The following is a 20356-nucleotide window of genomic DNA, read 5'->3' as shown; positions in this document are numbered from 1 at the left end:
AACACAAATGAAAATGGAGAATTTAGTGTGGAAACAGAAAGTTCAGGACAAAGCTAACTCAAATGCCTGATTTGATATTGAAATGTTCTGCAAAGAAGTCCTGGAATTCAATCCGATTTCCAAATTTCATCATTTTAGATGAAATCGCATTTTTAAAAAAAAAAGCTTTGCTGAATATGTTTCTACTCATTCCAGTAATTCCTTTGTGAGCTGAAAGACACACATGTCAGCAAACCCCTAGTTAGCTCAGTTCCTGCCCTTGAACACGGACACATGCCGTAATCTGTCACTTCTCTCTGTCATCTCCTCAACCTGACCTGCCCTCTTTCTCCTCACTGCTGGACTTGACAGGTGAAGCTTTACTAAGCTTGCAGCAAATTACTCAGCGGTGTCAGCTCCAGGAAAGCTAAACAACAAATCGTTTGGCCCTGATCATAATCCCTCCTTTCCCCATATATTCCCCACTATAGGCATCTGTGCTGATCCTGTATGAACACCTTGCTGTTCTAGACCTGACCAGCACGCCCTGAACTATTGTTTTTAACACGTTCTTTACTTTTCCCCCTTCCACGTCTGAAATAGCTCACAGTGGGGAAGGACGTGTGAGTACATTTTCTTTTGGGTGAGCCTGATTCCCAAACGCAGCTTTTATTAGGCCAGACTGCATTAGCCACTTATTTTAATGCAGAAGAGCTCCACTCAGGCCTTATTAATCACAAGACTGGCAGGCCAGCCAAGAAAAGTTCATGATGCATATTCCTAGCTCCAGGGTCTTGACTTTTACAAATATCCTCAGAGAGTCCACTGGTGGTTAATACCATCCCACCCAAGACAATGTCCTCTCTGCCTCCTTTCTCAGCTCTTCTGCAGTGGGTTAGCAACACCCAAGCTAAATGCCATAACCATGGTTTGTTCCTATCTGAATATTAAGCTGCACTCACATTGCTTAAAATACTTTACGTTTCTTTAGTTCTATTTTTGTATAGTATAGCCCTACAGCTCTACACAGCTGTATTTCAGTGGGCATCCTGCTCATATACAGATGCTGTAGTGTGTATTCTAGAGAGTTAGTCAGAATGTAAAGCTCATCAACATATGTCAAAACCATCAAAAGATCCATGTGATGCATAAAATGTTTAGAAATAATTTCCACAAGATTTTTTTCATCTCCCCTCATTCAGCTGTTTTCTAGGAAAAAATACAACTTAAACCTGTATGGCTTGTTGGGTTTGTGAATGTTTGCCTTTGTGGTTGTGGGTTTTATTTATGAGGTGCCATTTGAGACAAAAGTCATCCCAGGCTCATACTTTACTAGTTCAGTAAATTTTCCATACTTTAATGATCAAGCTGCATACTTTACTTGTTACTTTTTAATATACTTCAGTGATCAAATTGTATAGCGTAATGATCAGTTTTCCTAACATGCCTGAATGAATTGCATACCTCATTAATTTAGATACATACTTTACAGGCCAAAATTGTAGTGTGTTTGGATGAAGTGAATAATTTAACAACCAGCCTTCTCTCAGAACCTGCACAGGAGCCCAGGAATACGTGTGAACCCAGGGTGGGATGAAATTGCAAAGGTGTGGGAAATTTCGGGTTGAACTCAAAATGAAAACATGAGATTTGAGAGCATCTGGAAGCTGAACCGGCACTGTGAATCTGGTTTGTATTTGTTTTGTCTTTTCAAAAACATTCCCTTGTGGATTAATTTAAGATTTTAATGATGGATTTATCCCTTCTACCCCTAACACGGCAGAGAAAACTGTTCAAGGTGAATGCTCAATATTGAAAAAAGCAGTACAGGCTCCAGCCCTCTCATGGACCGAGTACCTCCTGAAAGATGTGGAGGTAGCTTATTTTTTTGCTAAGTTGACGTGGAAAGTATTTGGGGTCTTGGAGGACTAACAGTTAAAGAAACTTCATGTTAAAACATGGACTCTTGCAGATCCCACGAACTGTGCAGCTTGTCAAGTTGTTAAGGAGGCTTAGCACCTGCTTTGAGGATGAGAAGACATTACAGCAAAACCTTCCCTAACAAAAGCAGCTACATATTCCAAAGTTAATGGGAAAGCTTGCTGGTGGGTCAATATTACAGCACACAAATAGGTTCTTAAAATAATTATGCAGGTATGTTGTATTTCATACAATTGGTCTTTGTGCTGGTATGATTCAGTTGAAACTTACTGAATTTATATCAGCACAAAAGCAGGAAAGAAGGAAATGCGGCATTTTCTAACCTATACAAAGTATTCCACTGTTTACACTTGAGAACCATGTAATCTATTATATCTGTTGACTGCATTTTAATAAGCTGAAAATATAAATATTTTAGAATCCCCAAATATTTTTTAAATAACGATAATTAAATGTAGTCCTGCCACTAAGGACAAAGTAACAGTTGCACTACTATAAATATTAATGCTAAATTTTCAGAGAATAAAATACATTTAAGCAACCTTATAAAATTTTGAATAAAGCTACACTTATAATAAGCACTTTGGTAAAGCTATGCCTATTGGTAACTGACGCCTATAGATAAAGTCTCTAACCTGCTACAAAAGCCTGTAACACATTACAAGCGTTTGGAGCTGTTCATGGGTCCTCCTTCCTTCAAAACCTGTGGTCCTTCCTCTTCCTCCCCTCGTGAATCTCTCAAGCCCTGCAATTATTTGAAGCCTGACAGACTTTGACTCGGGACACGAAGAGAGGCTGAGATGGATCTCACTGGTTTTCCAGCTTCTACTTTATGATACAAGATTTAATCACTGTATAGCTCTATATGGATTTGTTTAGCACAACATTCTATTATCGCCATGGCAATAAAGTGGTAGGCTTTTTATATGGTTTTCCGCTGGGTGATGATTATTATTTTTCTCACTTTATTTGTGCTTTGAGCATATACTTTTGAAAATGAAACATAGTTACTTCTTAGAACGTAAGATGCAAGTTAATACTTACTTTTTTTTAGAACTGCTTTTCATCCGGCCAGTAACCAGCTTTCCCATCCTTAGCCAAGTTCAGAATGAGCTGTACGGTAACGTTGTTTGGACTCCTGCACCCTCAGATCTACTTACACCCAATTCCCGCTGGGTAAGGCAGACTAAGAGGGGAGAAACCAGAGGGAAAGGAAGGACTTTGAATTTAAAATAGGACAGAGACTTCTTTTACTTACACGTTTTCATAATACTCCTGTTATTTACAAACATAGTAAGGATTGCTGCACTGATAAAAGGATGTGATTATGAACCAAAGGATCTTTTCCTGCAGTCTGCACCAAGTGAACGACCCCAAATGAGGCAATATGGACACAAACCTCTGCCACAGAGAGACAGCAACTCTAGTTTAATTTGAGTTGTTGCAACAGGCATATTCAGAGCATCAGAAGACTCTACCCATGACTGCAGTCAAGATTTTCTCTGCACTTGACTAACCTCTGCATTTGACCTTCCTGCTACATCTACGCTGCTGTTATTGTTTGGCACCAAGAACCTGGTGGGCTTCCCATCCACTCACTTTTCTGCCCAGCCCCTGCCAGTCCATCCAGACAGCTCAGGGAGCACTGAGCGTATTTGGACATCCCACATCCTACATTGTCCAGTTGGGGCAATCTGGCTGCATCCGCGGTCACGTTTTCAGCTTGCTACACATAGAGACCTAAATCTACATGAATGTAAGACTTAACTTCTTAGAGCAGTTTGTAAAGAGATAAGGGCGTCATGGAATTCAACAGGAATCAACAGAAATATATGTGAATTTTGCATGCGTAGTTAGTCAGTCACTCACTTCTAACACATCAGATCGTACCTTTTAAAGAAATACATTATAGCTTGCTAGCTCTTCTTACCACTGTGAGGTGGTTTATGTTTTTCAGGAAAGCTTTCCAGTCTACTGTGAAGTCCTCAGAAAGATTAAGGTTCTTGAGAAGAACCTTGTCTGATAATTTAAAGCAGAAATTGTTAAGTACTTGCCGAAATTCCAGTGCTTTAATTACTCCAGTGTCTTCTTTACCAAATAGAGAAAATGCCTGAAAAGCAAGAATACAAATTATTTAAGCGAACCTAGACACTCCAAAAGAGAAGTCTTTTTCAGCAGCCATTTAGCAGTTCACATGGAAATACCTGAGACCCATATGCCTTTTACTTGCATGTACTTTACAGATGAAGAAACAAAACACATTTCTCAGAACCTTACTCAGTCTGAAGATTTCCTTTCTTTTAAAAATGAGATGCAATTGTTGAAATAAGCCCAAAATAGCCTGTATTTCTGTGCCATATGTAAATATAAATATAGAAATAAGCAACAACCTGCAGTAAAAGCAAAAAGGCATTATATCAAGTATCCAAACATTCCAGAAAAGGTAGTGGCTAAGACAAGAGAGGAAACAAACAAAAATATTTGAGGGCTGCCTTAAATAACCTAAATTAAAATATTTTAAATTAAACTCACCTGAGCATATTTAATTTGCCTTTTGTACCCCACCCCCCAATTATTGTCCCTGGTGGGGCAAGTTTGTTTTCTACTCTGTAAAGGACTTGATAGTCCTTCATCCTCATTAGCTTCAGCTCATCTTGAAGGCTTACTTGCTCTCTTCTCATCCTCCTTTGTGCAAAATGCCCAGCCTATTCTTCATGGGAGTTTTCCAAAGGTTTCCCAGGGGAAACAGCTTAGGTTTAGCACAGCTGCAGCAGGAGGCATGCAAGGGAGTAGTTCAAATGAACGACGAGGTCTAGAAATGTGGGTCAGATCCGCTCTCATTCAGCCTGGCTGCTACTAATTTACTGTGCCCCCTTGTTTTATTCTGCCCCTTATTTATGATGCTGCACATATAGATTACTGATTCCATAAATATGAATGAATATTATACCTTTCAAAGCTTCAGGTTAAAGTCCTTTTTGTCTGCTAACACAATAGCACATTGGTATAATACAGCAATTTTTGTTTTACCATTAGAATGGTTCTAAATAGTGGACTTAAAAATGTGTATTTAATGTACGTGGACCATGCCATACTGGCAAAACAAATGCTACCATATCCAAAGGATATTGGAAAGGGATCCTTTGAACACTAAAGAGGATTCTGTAACTTCTTAATATGAAAGTTTGATCTTTGCTTACATACTGAAAGTCTTATGGGAAAAACAAAGCATTGAGTATATAGTATCCATTGTACCAAGTGGGGAAAATGAGTGGGAAATTACCATACTAACAGAGAGGACCCACCTGAACTCTTAAACTATTTGTTATGAAACTTCCAAGGTCTTATTCAGCTGTAGAAATGTTGTGGATGGGATGTGATGAGGTTTGGGTTTTTTTCAACTAGCCGGACTCTAAGAACTGTGTTTTCAGATCTGCCTCTTTCTAACAAAATATTTTGTTATAAGCTTATGTCATTAGAGTCCCCCATCACATAGGTGGCAGCAAGTATTACTCACAAAATGGCTCAGAAGAAAATTGAGAACTTCCTTATTTTCTCTTGTAAGGGAAATGAGAAATAGTTCTGCTTTTCCATAGCATGGTGGACAAAGTCTGGCTCTCCATGGAGAAAATCCCTTGGTCCTTGAGGTTATATTAACCACCAAATGGTATCCTAAAAGACTAAATGGACAATTTGTTCATGCCAAAAGTCATTTTCAAATCATACCCTTGGTAGACAAAACTGTGACCTTCTCCATTCCCAAGACACCCAGGGATGAGAGGACAGATATTGTCTTCTATTGAAATTTAATGAACAGTAACCTGTTCTATTGACATTATCTATTTATTTCAATAATGCAGAGCACAGGAAGGATCTTCCCCCCCTCCCCCCTTACTATGAAAAATGTAAAGTGATTATATAAATATTTCAGTATCCTGTTCTATAGTTAGTCTATGTGGCCAAAAATGGCAACGTGGCCCCAGTAAGTTTACACGTCACAGGAGTCTCCAAAGAGCGTGAAAAGACATTTCTGTAAAGAAACAGCACCACCCATGGTACTACTTTTTTGGGGTGCTGGTACCAGTGACATCACTAGTGACGTCTTTGTTGGAAGCCTGTGTTATTTTTAACTGCAGGACAGAGTCCATAGATCGAGATTTCAGAAATGCAGCTATTGATGGCAGGGAATTTCTACCCGCATCGTCTTCCGAGCCGCTGTTCTCCTCCCTTCCCCTCCCTTGTGCGGGCAGCAGCTCTCCCGTGGTGGCACACAACTGGTCAGGCTTTTGTCGGGTTGAAGTTCCCTGACCGGGGTCGCTGGGCAGGAAGGCAGGCGCTGGTTTTCGCACAAGGCGGGTGGGAGGACCACGTTGCTGCGGCCACGGGGGTAGCAAGACCATCAGCCATGAGCTTAAACTGGACCTGAAACTGCAGGTGCAGGTGAGATGGCTCTACGGTTCTTTGTGGTAGCAATGTTTCCTTCAAGGTCTTTTTGATTATTCTTTCCCATGCTTGAAAATAATCTTACTGTGGCATCAAGAATTATTTACTCTAGAGGCTGCTGCATTTCAGTAGGCTCTGACACAACAGTCTAAGACTACTTAATATACAGCATTTTTTCATTCAGGGCTTTCAAAATTCTAGAGAGAAGTGGTTATTTTTATTGTTCTCGTTTTACAGGTGGGAAACCAGGAAGCTTGCTGCTCGACAGCTAATGCACCTTATCTGTCTGTGTCAGAATCAGAAGTGGCCAAGAGCCGAAATGCAGATACTTGCAGAGCCCCAGCTGACAGGTGCTAACTTCTGCAGCCACTATAATGTGCTCACATCTGATCATATGTCTTTATCCTCAGTTGCTACACGATCCTTTCATCTGATAAAACCATAATGCCTGCCTGCAGTAGCACATTATATCTACTTATTATAAGTCTCAGCTTAGGAAACTCAACAGAGCTATTTCGAAGACGTGTGGTATTTACATGCTTGGGACACAATTTACAGACAACTGGAGGAGGAAAAGGGGTTTGGGGAAGAGAGGAAGGTCCTGATAATTTGCTATTTGCTTTTTCCTTTCCAATCCTTACATTCAGAAAATCTCTAGGCTTGGTTTGATATGCTTGTTTTGTGGAGTTACCAGAATACAATCAATTAAGAAGTCTGCTGTTGTCAGAAGACACTATAGCATTCAATTAATAGCAGAAAAATCTTGAAGACTTTGGGTTGGTCCCCAGCCAGGCAGAAAAAAATAGACATTAAATAAGATGCGGTGACCATATGAAACTTACCTTGTACAACAAATCGTAAGATGATGCAACTATTTCTTTCATCTTAATTAGGGTCTGTTCTAAGCGGAGCGCTGCAAAGCTTGCAGGTGGTGCAGCCTGCTTTTGTCTCTGTTGGTATTTAGATGCTCTGCCATCATCAATTGCTCTCAGGAAATCAAAATAGGAGAGCTTGCTGTCATGAATGCTGATTCCTAAGCTAAGGGAAAAACACAGAATGAGATATCAATGATTTTAAATAATTATCTCACTGTTGTCTGTACTGATTAATTATTACGATGTATGATCTGTACTGCAGCAGCACTTCAGGATATGCTTGTGCCGTCAGTGTATAAATCCTGTTAGTTCCAGCCCAAGCTCTTTCTCAGGTCTAAGCCACCAATCCTGTCATTTAGATGCGACCACACTCTCAGACACAGATCTAGGCCAACCTTCAGATGCTCAAGAGACTTGCTTTAGCCTGGGCCCAAGTGTACAACCTTCCAGTCCGTCAGCATTAACTTTGTGCTTTTTAAACACAGCACAGTGTTTTGATCACAATCGACTGCTGAGTTTACCATCCCTGACGTGGCCGGAGGACACGTAGGCTCCCAGCCTTGTCCTTGAATCTCCGTTTCACGTCACAGCGTAAACACAGTCTAATAGACTCTGTCCAGTAGTAGATGTTCATTGTGCTAGGTGCTGGTACGTTCCCTCGACTTTCTGCTTTACAAAAATACCTTTGACTCACAGATGCTGAAGTGCTGCTTAAGCCTCCCAATATGTCGCAATCATTACAATTCTGAGAAAAAGAAGCAGAACCACATACAGCCCGGTAAGCCGTTACCAGATGTGAGCTAGGATATGAGCTCTGTGATACTTTTCATGGACGTACCAGCACAGGTCTGTGCTCACTCATGGTTTCTCTACCGCGTGGGAGGAAACCAAACCGTGTTCCCTACAATGCTTCTCCTTATGTTTGCGACAGAAAGGCTTACATTCCCCCTCAACCTGCACTTCACTTTGCACAGCTTGTCAGGCCACTAGAGAATTATTTTACCCGTTCTTGGCAGGACTCAGCCTCACTGCGGCGGGCGCTGGCCCTTCCTCCTCGGTGTGACCACCGAGCTGCACGGAGGCTGGCCCATGCCGTTGACTCGTGGCACGCCGTGGCCGGTGAGGGTTTCCCTTCGGATGACTGGTGGCCCAGCCCATGGGCTCTGCAGGCTGCACTCGCAACGTGCCGAATTTCTGTCTGTCAGCTGAAACATCTGCTGGATCACAGACACTGGGGAATTTCATGTTCTGTCACATCGGAAATGCAGTGGGTTACAGAGCTGACTACAGATAGCTCCAGGTAACAAGAGTGAATATATTTTTGCATCAAATATCAGCGTGGGGAAAGATGAGCTCTTGCATATGATTTGGGAATTTTTTTTGCAGCGGACTTTGTTACCAAACTAGATTAATTTTTATTCAAAGATGTTTTACCGTAAAAAGACTGGAATTAAGGCAAGCTTCACATATGCAGAAAACATGTGACTATAAAAGTTATTTACCATGAAAGATTAAAACAAGATGAATAGCACTAACGATTACATGAAAAGCTATTTTCCTCCAATGTCCTGTGACTTGCAACCACTTAATGAAAAGACAGCTGGTATATTTTAAACAAAGACTTCAAACCTGTCTAATGATCCTGTAGAGTTCATCACCACAAGGGATACAAGAGTAGAGGCTTGCTCCGCTCTCACTTATCCAATATAAAGCCAGTGCAGTCAGTCTGTGGAATTTCCTACCACCAGAAGACAATCAGAGAGTCTCCAGGCTACAATATACATTAGGTGATTTTGATAGATCTATTGGCTCCCATGGAATTATTTCAGACTGACCTTAGAGTTTTCATCTACGGGGAGGTTTTTAATAGACTTTAATAATTTTATAGCCAATTATCAGAACCATAGATTCTTTACATATATGTATTAGGTAAACAATTCCTATGCTGCAGGGGAAAGGCTGGACTTTTTTTTAGTCTTGCATTCAGCTTTTTTGTTAGAATTATGGTCAAGGCAAGTCCTAGAGAGCCAAGACTTGACAGAGGAGATGGCCCCACTACACAACCCTGATTTTCTTGTTTAAAACTGAATTACTGTAACGTACTTTTATCATCTGTTTCCACAGTAAATCACTGGGGACCAATGTCTCAGCTACCAATCACCAGAATATCCAGTTACAAGAATGACTAATTAATGGGGAGAGCCAGTAAAACAAAGAGGAAGCTTTATAAAACAGGCTGGAAAAGAAATTAACTATAGACCCCATATCTGCGAGTAAGAAAAAAAAAATATTCAAGAGCCCTGATTTTGCATCTTGCAGCTGCACAGCACTCCCACATACTACCCATGTCAAGCTGGCTCCAATATTGGAGACAGTATGTGGAAAAGGAAATAATCAACACCATTTCAGCAGAGAAATAAATTGCCAAGTGGGCATTAAAATTTTAGTAATAAAACTAAATGCATATGCTAATCTACTCTGTATTATTTAGAAAAGACTATTTTGGATCAAGAACGGAATAATCTGCACAAAATTACAATCAATGGAGGTGTTTATCATCAAGAGGTCTTTGAGAAAGAAACAAGCAGCAGATTCCTATTAAGGTTTCAATTCATAAAAAGTTGATCACCCAATTAAAGGTGAACTGTGAAAAGACTTTGTTAATTTTATTTCAAAAAAAAAGAGTCTGGTCTGGCAGGCTCTGGAAAACAAAACGCACTGCTGACAGGCGTATGACCTTTGGGGGACTGTTTGGGGCAGAGAATCACAGTACCTAATGTTGGAGCAGGTCCTTTGTGTTCTTCAGCCTCTACAAAAGAGATTTTTTGTCTTATTCATATCGACACAGAGAATTAAAAGCATAGTTTTGCACAGCAGTAACATTGGATCATCTGAAAATCATTGCTATTCTATAACCTGATTTAATTCCATTTCTATTTTGAACAGGATCTGTTTCACATGCTTGCTCTATTAAATTGAAATTAATTAAATAAAACAAACCAGTAAACAAATACACATACTCAAAGCATACTTTTTTAATGTAAGAGGCCATTTCACTCTCATTACCTGCAGAATCAATACCTTACCTAAAAAGATTTTTTTCACACATATACAGTTTTAAGTACATGAGTATCTGCATTACTTTTAACAGAGCTTCTTATATGCCTCACGTGAAGTAGAAGCTTATGGGCTTTTCTGGGTGTGACCAAAGAGGTCCTTAGGAGATAATCATACAAACCTGTTTAGAGGACTGCTGAACTGATCGTGATTAAGGTACTAGTTGAGTTCTTGTAGTATCCTGTGCAGGTCACATACTGTTACATAGCCATCTCTATTTTTACCCGCTTTATGAAAGGCCTTATTGAAATCTTGGAAGTAATCCCTAAATTTATCCCTGAAAGAGAGCAGATGTTTATTTTAGCTCCTTTGTTAAATCAGATAAAAAGGATACAAACAAATATACAAAATAGGGGTGGAGGGGCAGAGAAAAATTTTGAGCTTATTTGTGTGTGGTAAGTTCATATAATTTATTCAAAGACTGCCAAGTTGTTCACAAATAAACCTCAAATCCAACATCCCTCCCCCATTTAATTTGCACATGGAATTGCACAGCTCAAGCCTCCCATTGTAAAGAAATGCTACTTGGGTGATTAACTGGCTACTCTCCCCGTTCAGAATTGCAGATACAAAACAAAGTTCTTTCTTTTAAAGTCTGTCCTGATCAGAGTTACAAAATGTTTAATACAGCCATTAAAATGATAAAGGTTGCAGCATACTTTCTGCAATTTGAGGCTCCTGAAACTTTGACATAGTAAGAACAACTGTTTCAACAAAACCAGATAGGCTTGACCAAAACCTGGAGTAGTGCAGGGCCTGATCCATGCCTATGGGAAGAAGTTCAGAGCTCTGCTGACTTGTGTGGACTTCAGATCAGCACCTTAAAACCTGAGATATTTATAATTTCTTACACATGACTGAATTCAGGCCTCAGAATCTTGACTCTTCCTCCCACTTTATGTTGTCACTTACCTTTCACTGACATCTTGATCAAACTTTGGAAACTCAAGGAATGTGCCTCTACCTCTTGATTCAACCAAAGCCTCTCCACAATTTGGCTCAAGAGGACAAGGCAGGCACAAACATCTCTCATTACTGCATGTCTTCAACTAGCAAAGTGGCTTAAGATTAATGTAAGTTAAAATAGTTGTGAATTATGTCTTGATGTAGATTACCACGTATACATAAATTATCCACATATATTCAGCACTTACAAGATGCTACCCTTACGGCAAACCCGACAGGTTTGGGTCTGGGCTAACACCTCCAGCTGCACTCCATTTGCTTTGGGTTTGCTCTTTCTGACAGCCCCAGGGTGCAGAGTGCGGAGGCTGGGTTCCTGAGAGTCACGATTTTTAGAATAAAAGGCTTATTACAGTGATAGTGCAGTTGAACAGTGTAACCCGCATAATCAGGCACGATTCGTGGCCTCTCACCGAGCCCATCTGTGGATCTAACTGTGGATCCGACCAGCTCGCTCTGCTCCTTGCTAAGCCACCGCCAATGAGCCAGCGTCCGAGCCTTGCATTTCCCCTTGGTATGAATACCCTGCAATCAGTTGTTATAAGGCTAACTTGGGACATGCTAAATTCGTACTTTTTAGCAACACTCAGTCAGCCTTTTCAGAGCTCTACGAACTCTCATGGATCCCTTCAGAGGTGTCTGGTCTCAGCTCCAGTCACTGGTGCTGCCTTTCATCACACAGCACTGCAGAATCCTTGGTTTTCCATTTGTTTTCAAGAAGCTGGAAGTTCAGTACAGTCTTTACAAGAACAATACATTTTCCTTGCCAATTGTTTCTCCTAAGAATCTGTCCTTTTGGAGTTTGCACTTCATATGAACAAAGAGTAATTTCGCCGCAGCCCTCAGGGTCCAGGAAACACCATTGTGTATGCAAACAGCATCACCTACCTTAAAAAATGTGAATTATGATATGACTTACGTGGGTTGTTAGCAATTTACTATATTCTTCAGACCCATTGTGCGATCCACTGTTATAGGGACTAAATTGGGAGTACCGTGACTCTCTGCTTAACCAAGTTTCAGCTGGCAAGAAACCATTTTTCAATGACATTTCTCTCAAGTTCACTGAAAGTACGGATCACTTCTCAGCTTCACAGCTTGCTCAAACCATCTTTTAACATTTTTAGCTCAGCTCACCATTGTACTCAGGATATCTGGATATCCTTCATTCTTTACAAATCATTTCAGGTCTGAGCTGCTGAACAGGGCACCATTGCTAGACAAAATTTCTGGGACTCCATACCCAAACAAATAGAGCATCAATGTATGCCGTAACATGTTCTGATGTTAAATTCAATCCAAACGCATTTTCAGGCTAATGCCCGAGTCAGGTAGTTCCAACAGGTTCAGATGTATCAACATATGGTCTTTTCTTTCACATTTTTCAGCAGCCTTGTGAGTGTCCCGTACGTTGTGAGGCACGTTAGGTCATAACACATTGACACCGCTATGCTGTTACCTCTGAAGCGGGTGCTGCCAAACACAGAATACTCGGATCCGACCGGTTATGTGGGCTTGGTATGCAATGCCCTCGCTACCCCACAGGTGGTAACCTTCATGATTTTCTGCATTGCATCTTCTTCTGTCCAGCCTCCCCAAACCTAGCCCACTTTCTTCTGGAATAGAATAATACTTTTTAAAACTGTATTTCCAGGTGTTATGTCATTCTCTGTTGTTTTCAAGAGAGATTTCAAGATTCCTTGAATGTTCTAGGAAGTATGTCTTTGATCAGTAATTACTTCTCCAACTTAAACTTTGTTGTCAAATTGAATGGTTTCACCTTAAAAATAGAAGATAACCTAAAAGTCACACTATTTTTATATTCTGGAAGCTGGTCTTTCTTTTGCCTACAAAGTGGTTTGTCTTGGCACTGACCATAATAGATCAATAAACAAATATGTGACATTTCTTACAATCAGAGAGCAGAGCCAGAGCTCTGCTCCCTCGGTCTGTGCCTCGAATCGTGGTGTTGACAAGTGCCCTAGAGACACAGGCCACACATTTCCATTGATTATTCTTTTAACAATACTTCCTGTAAGCCATCTTTTGAAGACTTTGTCTGTCTTCTAGTGCCAATATACGTAAGGCCAGGAGTTGTCTTTATTCATGCCTTTAACTTGGGAATTCTCTTCCCAGATTTACAGCCCAGTATGTCCATTTTGTGTAGTATCTCAAAAGCTACTTGCACAGATTGCCTCTGCGATACGAACGCTCATGTAACATTCACATGCTAACAGGCCTCTGGACACGCTTGTTATCTTTGTGAATGGCATATTTGTAATGACTCTGTTTAATCTTGGTGACAGTTAATCTTTTATGTTTTTTTCTCTGCCCTTACATTTGCATTTCTGTCTAATCCTACTTCTGAGGCCCTCTTGGATACTTTTTTCACATTCCCTACTGGTTTTCTCTCTGCTTTACATCTTCAGTATCTATTTAAGTAGCCACAGTTGCTTCAAGTGAATGGCTTTTCCTACACTTTCCTGTGAAAACTCAAGAATGGACTTTAAGCCTAAAGGAAGTCTTTGAAAGCAGAATCTCCTGTACAGTGGTCTAAAAATGCAGGGTGTTTGTCAAACTCCTGCCATACAAGGAAGTTTGCTTGGATCCAGCAGAAGAATCTGAATTTGTAATTTTTGTAAAAATTTATTAATATCTGTAAAAACATACAGTCCTTTTACATGATGCCCTGCTTTTGGCTGGGATAGAGTTAATTTTCTTCCTAGTAGCTGGTATAGTGTTATGTTTTGCGTTCAGTATGAGAAGAATGTTGATAACACACTGATGTTTTCAGTTGTTGCTAAGTGGTGTTTATCCTCAGTCAAGGATTCTTCAGCTTCTCGTGCCCAGCCAGCGAGAAGGCTGGAGGGGCACAAGAGGTTGGGAAGGGACACAGCCAGGACAGCTGACCCAAACTGGCCAAAGGGGTATTCCATACCATGGGACGTCATGCCCACTATATAAACTGGGGGGAGTTGGCCTGGGAGTGGGGATTGCTGCTCGGGAACTAACTGGGCATCAGTCGGTGTGCATCACTTATTTTGTATGTTCCAATTCTTTTATTATTATTGTAATTTTATTATTGTTATTATTATTTTTTTTCTTCCTTTCTGTTCTATTAAACTGTTCTTATCTCAATCCACGAGTTTTACTTTTTTTCCTGATTCTCTCCCCCACCCCACTGAGGAGGGGCGGGACTGAGTGAGCAGCTGAGTGGTGCTTAGCTGCTGCCTGGGATTAAACCATGACACCTGAAAACATCCTTTGTGGGACAGTGTCTGTCCTCAAACATATACTTAGCCCTGTTGGGTGTAAGAACAATCTCAGTGACTTGTATTTTGATCTTGTTGTTGCTAATTGGTTCTTCCATTTTTAAACTTCCCACCATTACTCCTACATAATCTAGCTCCTTTACAAGCTTCTTTCTCACAACCAGAGGAATGTTCCTAGCAGCGCACATTGCTGTGAAAATACAGCTCCATATTCTGTGTCTACTTTATCTCTGACACTAAAGATTTCTGGGTACTGATCTCCTGTGTTTATGGTTCCATCATCAGACTCACTGCTTTAACCAAGCCCAGGGCTAGGCATATTTTAGACCGAATATTATCTCTTTCTGCCTATAAACTTAAACTACTGTGTTTATCTTCACTTTTCAATTTTAGTTCATACAATCCTTTAGAAGGAATTAGATTCTTGGTAGACACCCTCAGTTTCAATAGTCTTTCTTCATATGGCTTCAGATTCCTGAGCCAGATTTTTCACAGTGTGCTTGGAGGTACACATTGACTGAGCGCCAGTTTTGAATTTAGAGGTGTTTATGCTTGGTCTGCAGCCCCCTTGTGCAGCTTTTGCACAGAACGTCTATGTGTATTTTGTTGTATAGTTGGTTTGTGCACCATCACATAGATCTGGGGATATGGAGGGTATTCTCTTTTGGTTCTGCTTTTCCAGTTCCAAGGTCTCACAAAATAACTGTATTTCTTATAGCTGCTGCAGAATTTCGAAACTCCTGGACATAATATGAATCTGTGAATTTTCATATATTTCACTTTGGTTACTTCTTGCAGGTAGCTCTGAAAAGTCTCTTCAAAACTCTCGTAGTTTCCTTTCCTGACAGACAGCATGTCCTGCTCCCCTTCTAATATTTCCATACTGTCCCTTATGACTGTCCTAGTTCAATTAAACAGATTTTTCTCTCTCTTTTTTTTTTTTAATCCTACCTTCCTGGGATCTTTCTGTATCTTTGGATCTTAGATGCCAATTGCTATGTGATCCCTTAAAATGGACTCTCTGAAAACATCATAGCTACTTGACTGATCCATTTTTTTTAAGATCAGCCAAAAATTCTTCAAAGGATTCCTCCTTCTGCATTCTCATATGAAACCTGTGTCTTTCAAAAGTTCAAGTTTCTTTGGGAGTGCAATATTCCTTCAACTTACTTTCCGTAGCTGCATGGATTGCCCTTTCACCCTGGCTTGGTTTCATGCCATTAAACACTTTGATAGCTCCTACTCCTGTAATATTCCAGAAAATAGTTGTAGGTTCCTTATGATTAATCTAGCCACTGTATATAGGTTTCAAAGCATGATGTGAATCTTTTCAAGGGAACGGCAATATTGTCAGTGTGTTTTAGAGTCTCTAAAAGCCCCTAAAGAGCTATCACCTTTTCTCTCACTTTCAAACCTCCTTTTTCTGGTTAATTCCTTTCTCTTTTTCACAGTCTGCTCCTGTTACCATGTGGTACTTGGTTTACACTCAAAGCAGGACTCATATTGGAAAGAGCATAGAAGTACGCTGCAGAGGGTGCACATCAGTCAGAGTGCACTTGCACTGCACTCAAGGTGGCTTTACTGTCTTGAATCTCCATGTATCTAATTACTGATTAACCAGCTTAGACTCGTTCAACCTCCTCTTAGACATGAGACCCTAGAGATCCAACATCTGCTAATTACATCTCTGAGTTTTAACTTTTATTATGTTCAGAAACCTACAGACTTTCCAGCAGAGACACAAATCTAAAATCTCCTGACAGAGGGTTTGCTTTTTTTTTGAGTTACTGTAACGTGCCACAGCTTAAACACCACGGCTTTACAGCGATTGCAAAGGGGCAATGGTGGAGGAGGATGGGTGCTGAGGCCCAGCAAGAGACCAAGAGAGTCACACCTCAGAAGCAGGACACAGCAGCCTAAAAGTCAAAACCAGCTGAGCACCCTCAGGACAGTTTGTGATTTCAGTGAGAGGTTGATCTCCAGCCCCAGGAGACTATTTAGCACTGCTCCTTCCATCTTGCAAGGGTGTGCTTTGAAGGTGTGGTATGGTCCATGTAGTACCCTCATTGCAGAAAAATTCTGGAACCCTTTTCAACTGTATGTTACTTTCAGTGCCACTCTTCATCACCACTACCATCTTCTACTTAAAACTTCCCAAAGAAAGTAAAGGCTGAAGTAAAATCTAAACAGTTTTTGAGATTCATATTTTTGGAAAATTGAGGCATTCAACATTTTTGGACTGATAAAAGATTTCCAAGCCATAATTATTCCACTCACAGCAGTAAATATGTGTGTGGAGAAAATGAGGATTAAAACCATAGATCAGGCTACAATGCCAAAAAATAATATTTTCTTGCAAATGTTTTGTATTTTTCTTGAAGAGCTGGAGAGCCACTGTTCAATGTCTGTTTCTAATTTGGGTGATTTGTTCCTATGAGTTACAACAAAAGCAGAACAGGAAAAAAAAACTGCACAGCAGTATGTTTTGAATTGTTAAGATGTCCAGAGCTTTTGTCTGCCTCACAGTGTGTAATCACAGGGCACTGAAACTGCTCCAAAGCTGTTAGGGTGAGGTTTGCAGCCCTTGCGGAAAGCCAGAAGAAAGGACACAGGCTGGATGCAGCCACTGTGCAAATGGAAACGAGAGGGCTTAAGCGAGATTGCAGAAGGGGGAGCGGTGCTGAAGCAGGTCCTATAACCAGCAAACGCACACCCGAGGCATACCTCCTCCCAGTCCAAATTTGACGGGTGGAAGGCATCGGTTTTCCAACACATTGAGAAGGAAGCGGGGGCTGAGACCCACGTGGATCACCATGGTTAAGTTGTGCAGCCACTGCCTCTGTTTTCCCAACCCGGAGCAGCTCTCCTTACACCGACCTGTGCGGCAGGAGGGCACGGTGCTCACCCGCGCATCCGGCACCTCAGCGCTCTTGGGCGGTCCCGGAGCGGAAGGCTGGCGTTCGACCCCATCGCTGCCTTCACGGCCACCGCGCCCAGGGGTTTCATCCGTCTGGCAATGACTCCGGCTTAAGAGTTGTTTATGGCTTTCCAGGGCCTTACGTGAAATCTGAGGAGTTGAGAGGCCTGGGTTCAACTCTTGCACTTTCAGCTTTCCAAGAGAGAAAACCAGGGAGGAACTGCTGGCACAGGACTGCTCCCACCAGCCAGGAGGTGGGTGAGGACGTGTGGGAGACAAAAAGAGAACATTCAGCGTAATGGAAAGGTGGCAATAATCAATAACAAGACATTTGCAGACCATGAGCGATTAAGTTGTGAACTCATTCCCAGACAAAGCTGCAGATGCCAGAAATTTCAAAAGATTGAGAACAGAACTGGATGTCCTATATATATATATATACATATATATATATATAAAGAGAAGGCAGAATCTAACAAATAATTAGAACATGATTTTTGAAAGGGGTATTAAAAGTCCCATCTGCAGGCTTAAACCAAACTCCATCATTTCCCAGGATGACACAGACCCAGTGCAGGGGGCAGAATATTCCACATCCATCTATTAGAAGGCTGCTCCACCTCAACCAGAAACATCTGGCTCCAGTTGCTAGCAGATAGATAACTGAATCCAGTTACACTTGACCCAGCCTGCCACTTTCTGTTTTCCTCCAAATTGTGGTTAAGCAATCGCTATGCACTTATCTCTATGTATTTGTGTGTATAGTTGCCGTATACATAGTTCTAGACATAGTTGTTGTTGTGGTAGGTTCTCAAAAGTAAATAATTCTAAATGATATGGACCTGCCAGCATGTCACATCATGACTATTTTATTTTTACCCGGCATGTCGTCCCCATTAATTTAATTACTCTCCAGCTGCTTCAGGATGAGTATTTGCATCTTTGAGCCACACTGCATAATTTCTGCTTGCAGCACAGCATCTTCCCTACTTGCAGAGCTGCTTCTTATTTATAGCATTGGAGACAGGGCTGCCTTGCATTTGGCATTGCACTAACAGGAAAGAAATAGAAGGTCCCTGACCAGAATAATTCTTCATCCAAGTCTAAGACTAGAGACAACTGGCTGGTACAACAAATGGAGTAGAACAGCCCAGTATGAAAGAGTTAGGGCCAAAGTTTCACATCAGACAGTTACAAATACAGCAGTAAGCAATGCCTACAACACAGCAGCTGCCTAACCATCTCTGCTGTATATTTTGCAATTTTTTACAGGTGGAATGCTTGTTGATACCTTTGGGTGTCATAAGTGCAGTTTATGCCAGAAAGCTGCAATGCAGGTGGGAGAGCTGTGATGCTGAAAGGCAAGGACAATTTTGCCCTTGATTCCTTCAGCTTATTTGGGATACTGAAAAACAGAATCTAAAAAAAAAGCAGGGTGAAAAGGCAAAAGCCTTAGCTTACAAGTTTCTCTCTGTGTTCTTTTTTTTGGGTGGTTTTTTTTTTTGTCTAATGATTTCCCAAGCTGCCTCTTTATCTGCAAGACAAGGCTGCTCTTCTTTGTTTATGAGTGTATCACCTTTACCAACAACGTCATGGGGAATTATCATTCTTATCAATAATAATTTATTAGTTCTTACAACTTCCAGACACTTTCCAAGCACAAAAGAAAGCAAATCTGTGCTCTTGGGGGTATATTTTTACAAGTTTTTTGCTCCTGAGGGTTTATACTCCTAAATAAATAAATAAATAAACAAATAAACAAACAAACAGTTCAGGAGAAGAATGAAAGCACAAGCAGAAAACATGGTAAGCATCCAGGTGGTGTCTATCCACAACCTGGAAATATAAAGTTTTAACGGCATTGTACTGGGGCAGAGGATTCTCCAGCTGCCTCAATCTGCTGGCAGGTGCAGAAACCCTGTAGCAGCAGCAGGTTAATCACTGCTGACTCACTAGGGCAAGCATGGATCATTAGTCTCCACTCCGAGTAGGGTATCATTTTGGCATTTGTTTGTCAAATGCTCTTCTCAGGAGCAATGACCTATTAACTTTGTGAGTGTTGATTTTCTCTGAGGCAGAGACTCCTCTTGCTTGAAGACAAGATGCTTATTTCTGTCATATGGAGCCAAGGTCCATCTTTGTCAAGGCTGGTTTTTGCTGCATCTACAAAGCTATTTACTAACACTTTAACTAGCTGCTAGAGGGATGTGAAACCAACCGCGTTTGCTACTTGGCCCTCATCCAAGGGGCAGGGTAGGATATGGGACCACTGTGTCCTACACACCCCCTCAGTCCAGCTGCAAGAAAAGCCCCCGTTGAGCCTAATCAGGTAGGTCTAAGTCTATGTTGCCTGAAACAGTCTGAGATGAGACCCACAGGGTGACAAAACTGCACTTGCTCTTCTCCCTCAATCTGAGCTGATAGTAGTGTTAGGACTGGAACCACAAGCTGAGACGATACCAATAAAAAGGCCAGGGAGTGCTCCAGGCACAGAGTGAACCTTCTTAGCCACCAAAAGGGAGCAGCTGCCTGCAAACTATGTGTTAGGAATGGTCCTTGAAGCATTCTTGCTCCCAAACGGTGCTGGGACTGATCAGAGAAAACATGAGCTGACACAGGCCAAAGCATGACGAGGACTGTTTTGGCCATCTAGCAGCATAGATGACTGAGTCTGGGAATGTTTCTGGACATTCTGATTTGTCAGTATAGATGCTGCCATAAATCTGTAAAATAAGTAATATAAGCCATGGAGAGTATCTGTAAAAAAAGTATCACAGTGCACACTGAGGTAGCCTTATCTCCAGCAAATCAAGGGAATAACACTATGGATAATCTTAGTCCAGTACCTT

Source organism: Buteo buteo, chromosome 19 (genome assembly GCF_964188355.1).
Source record: "Buteo buteo chromosome 19, bButBut1.hap1.1, whole genome shotgun sequence".
Lineage (NCBI taxonomy): Eukaryota > Metazoa > Chordata > Aves > Accipitriformes > Accipitridae > Buteo > Buteo buteo.
The sequence above is the reverse complement of the archived record's forward strand: the minus strand, read 5'-3'. Positions refer to the sequence as shown.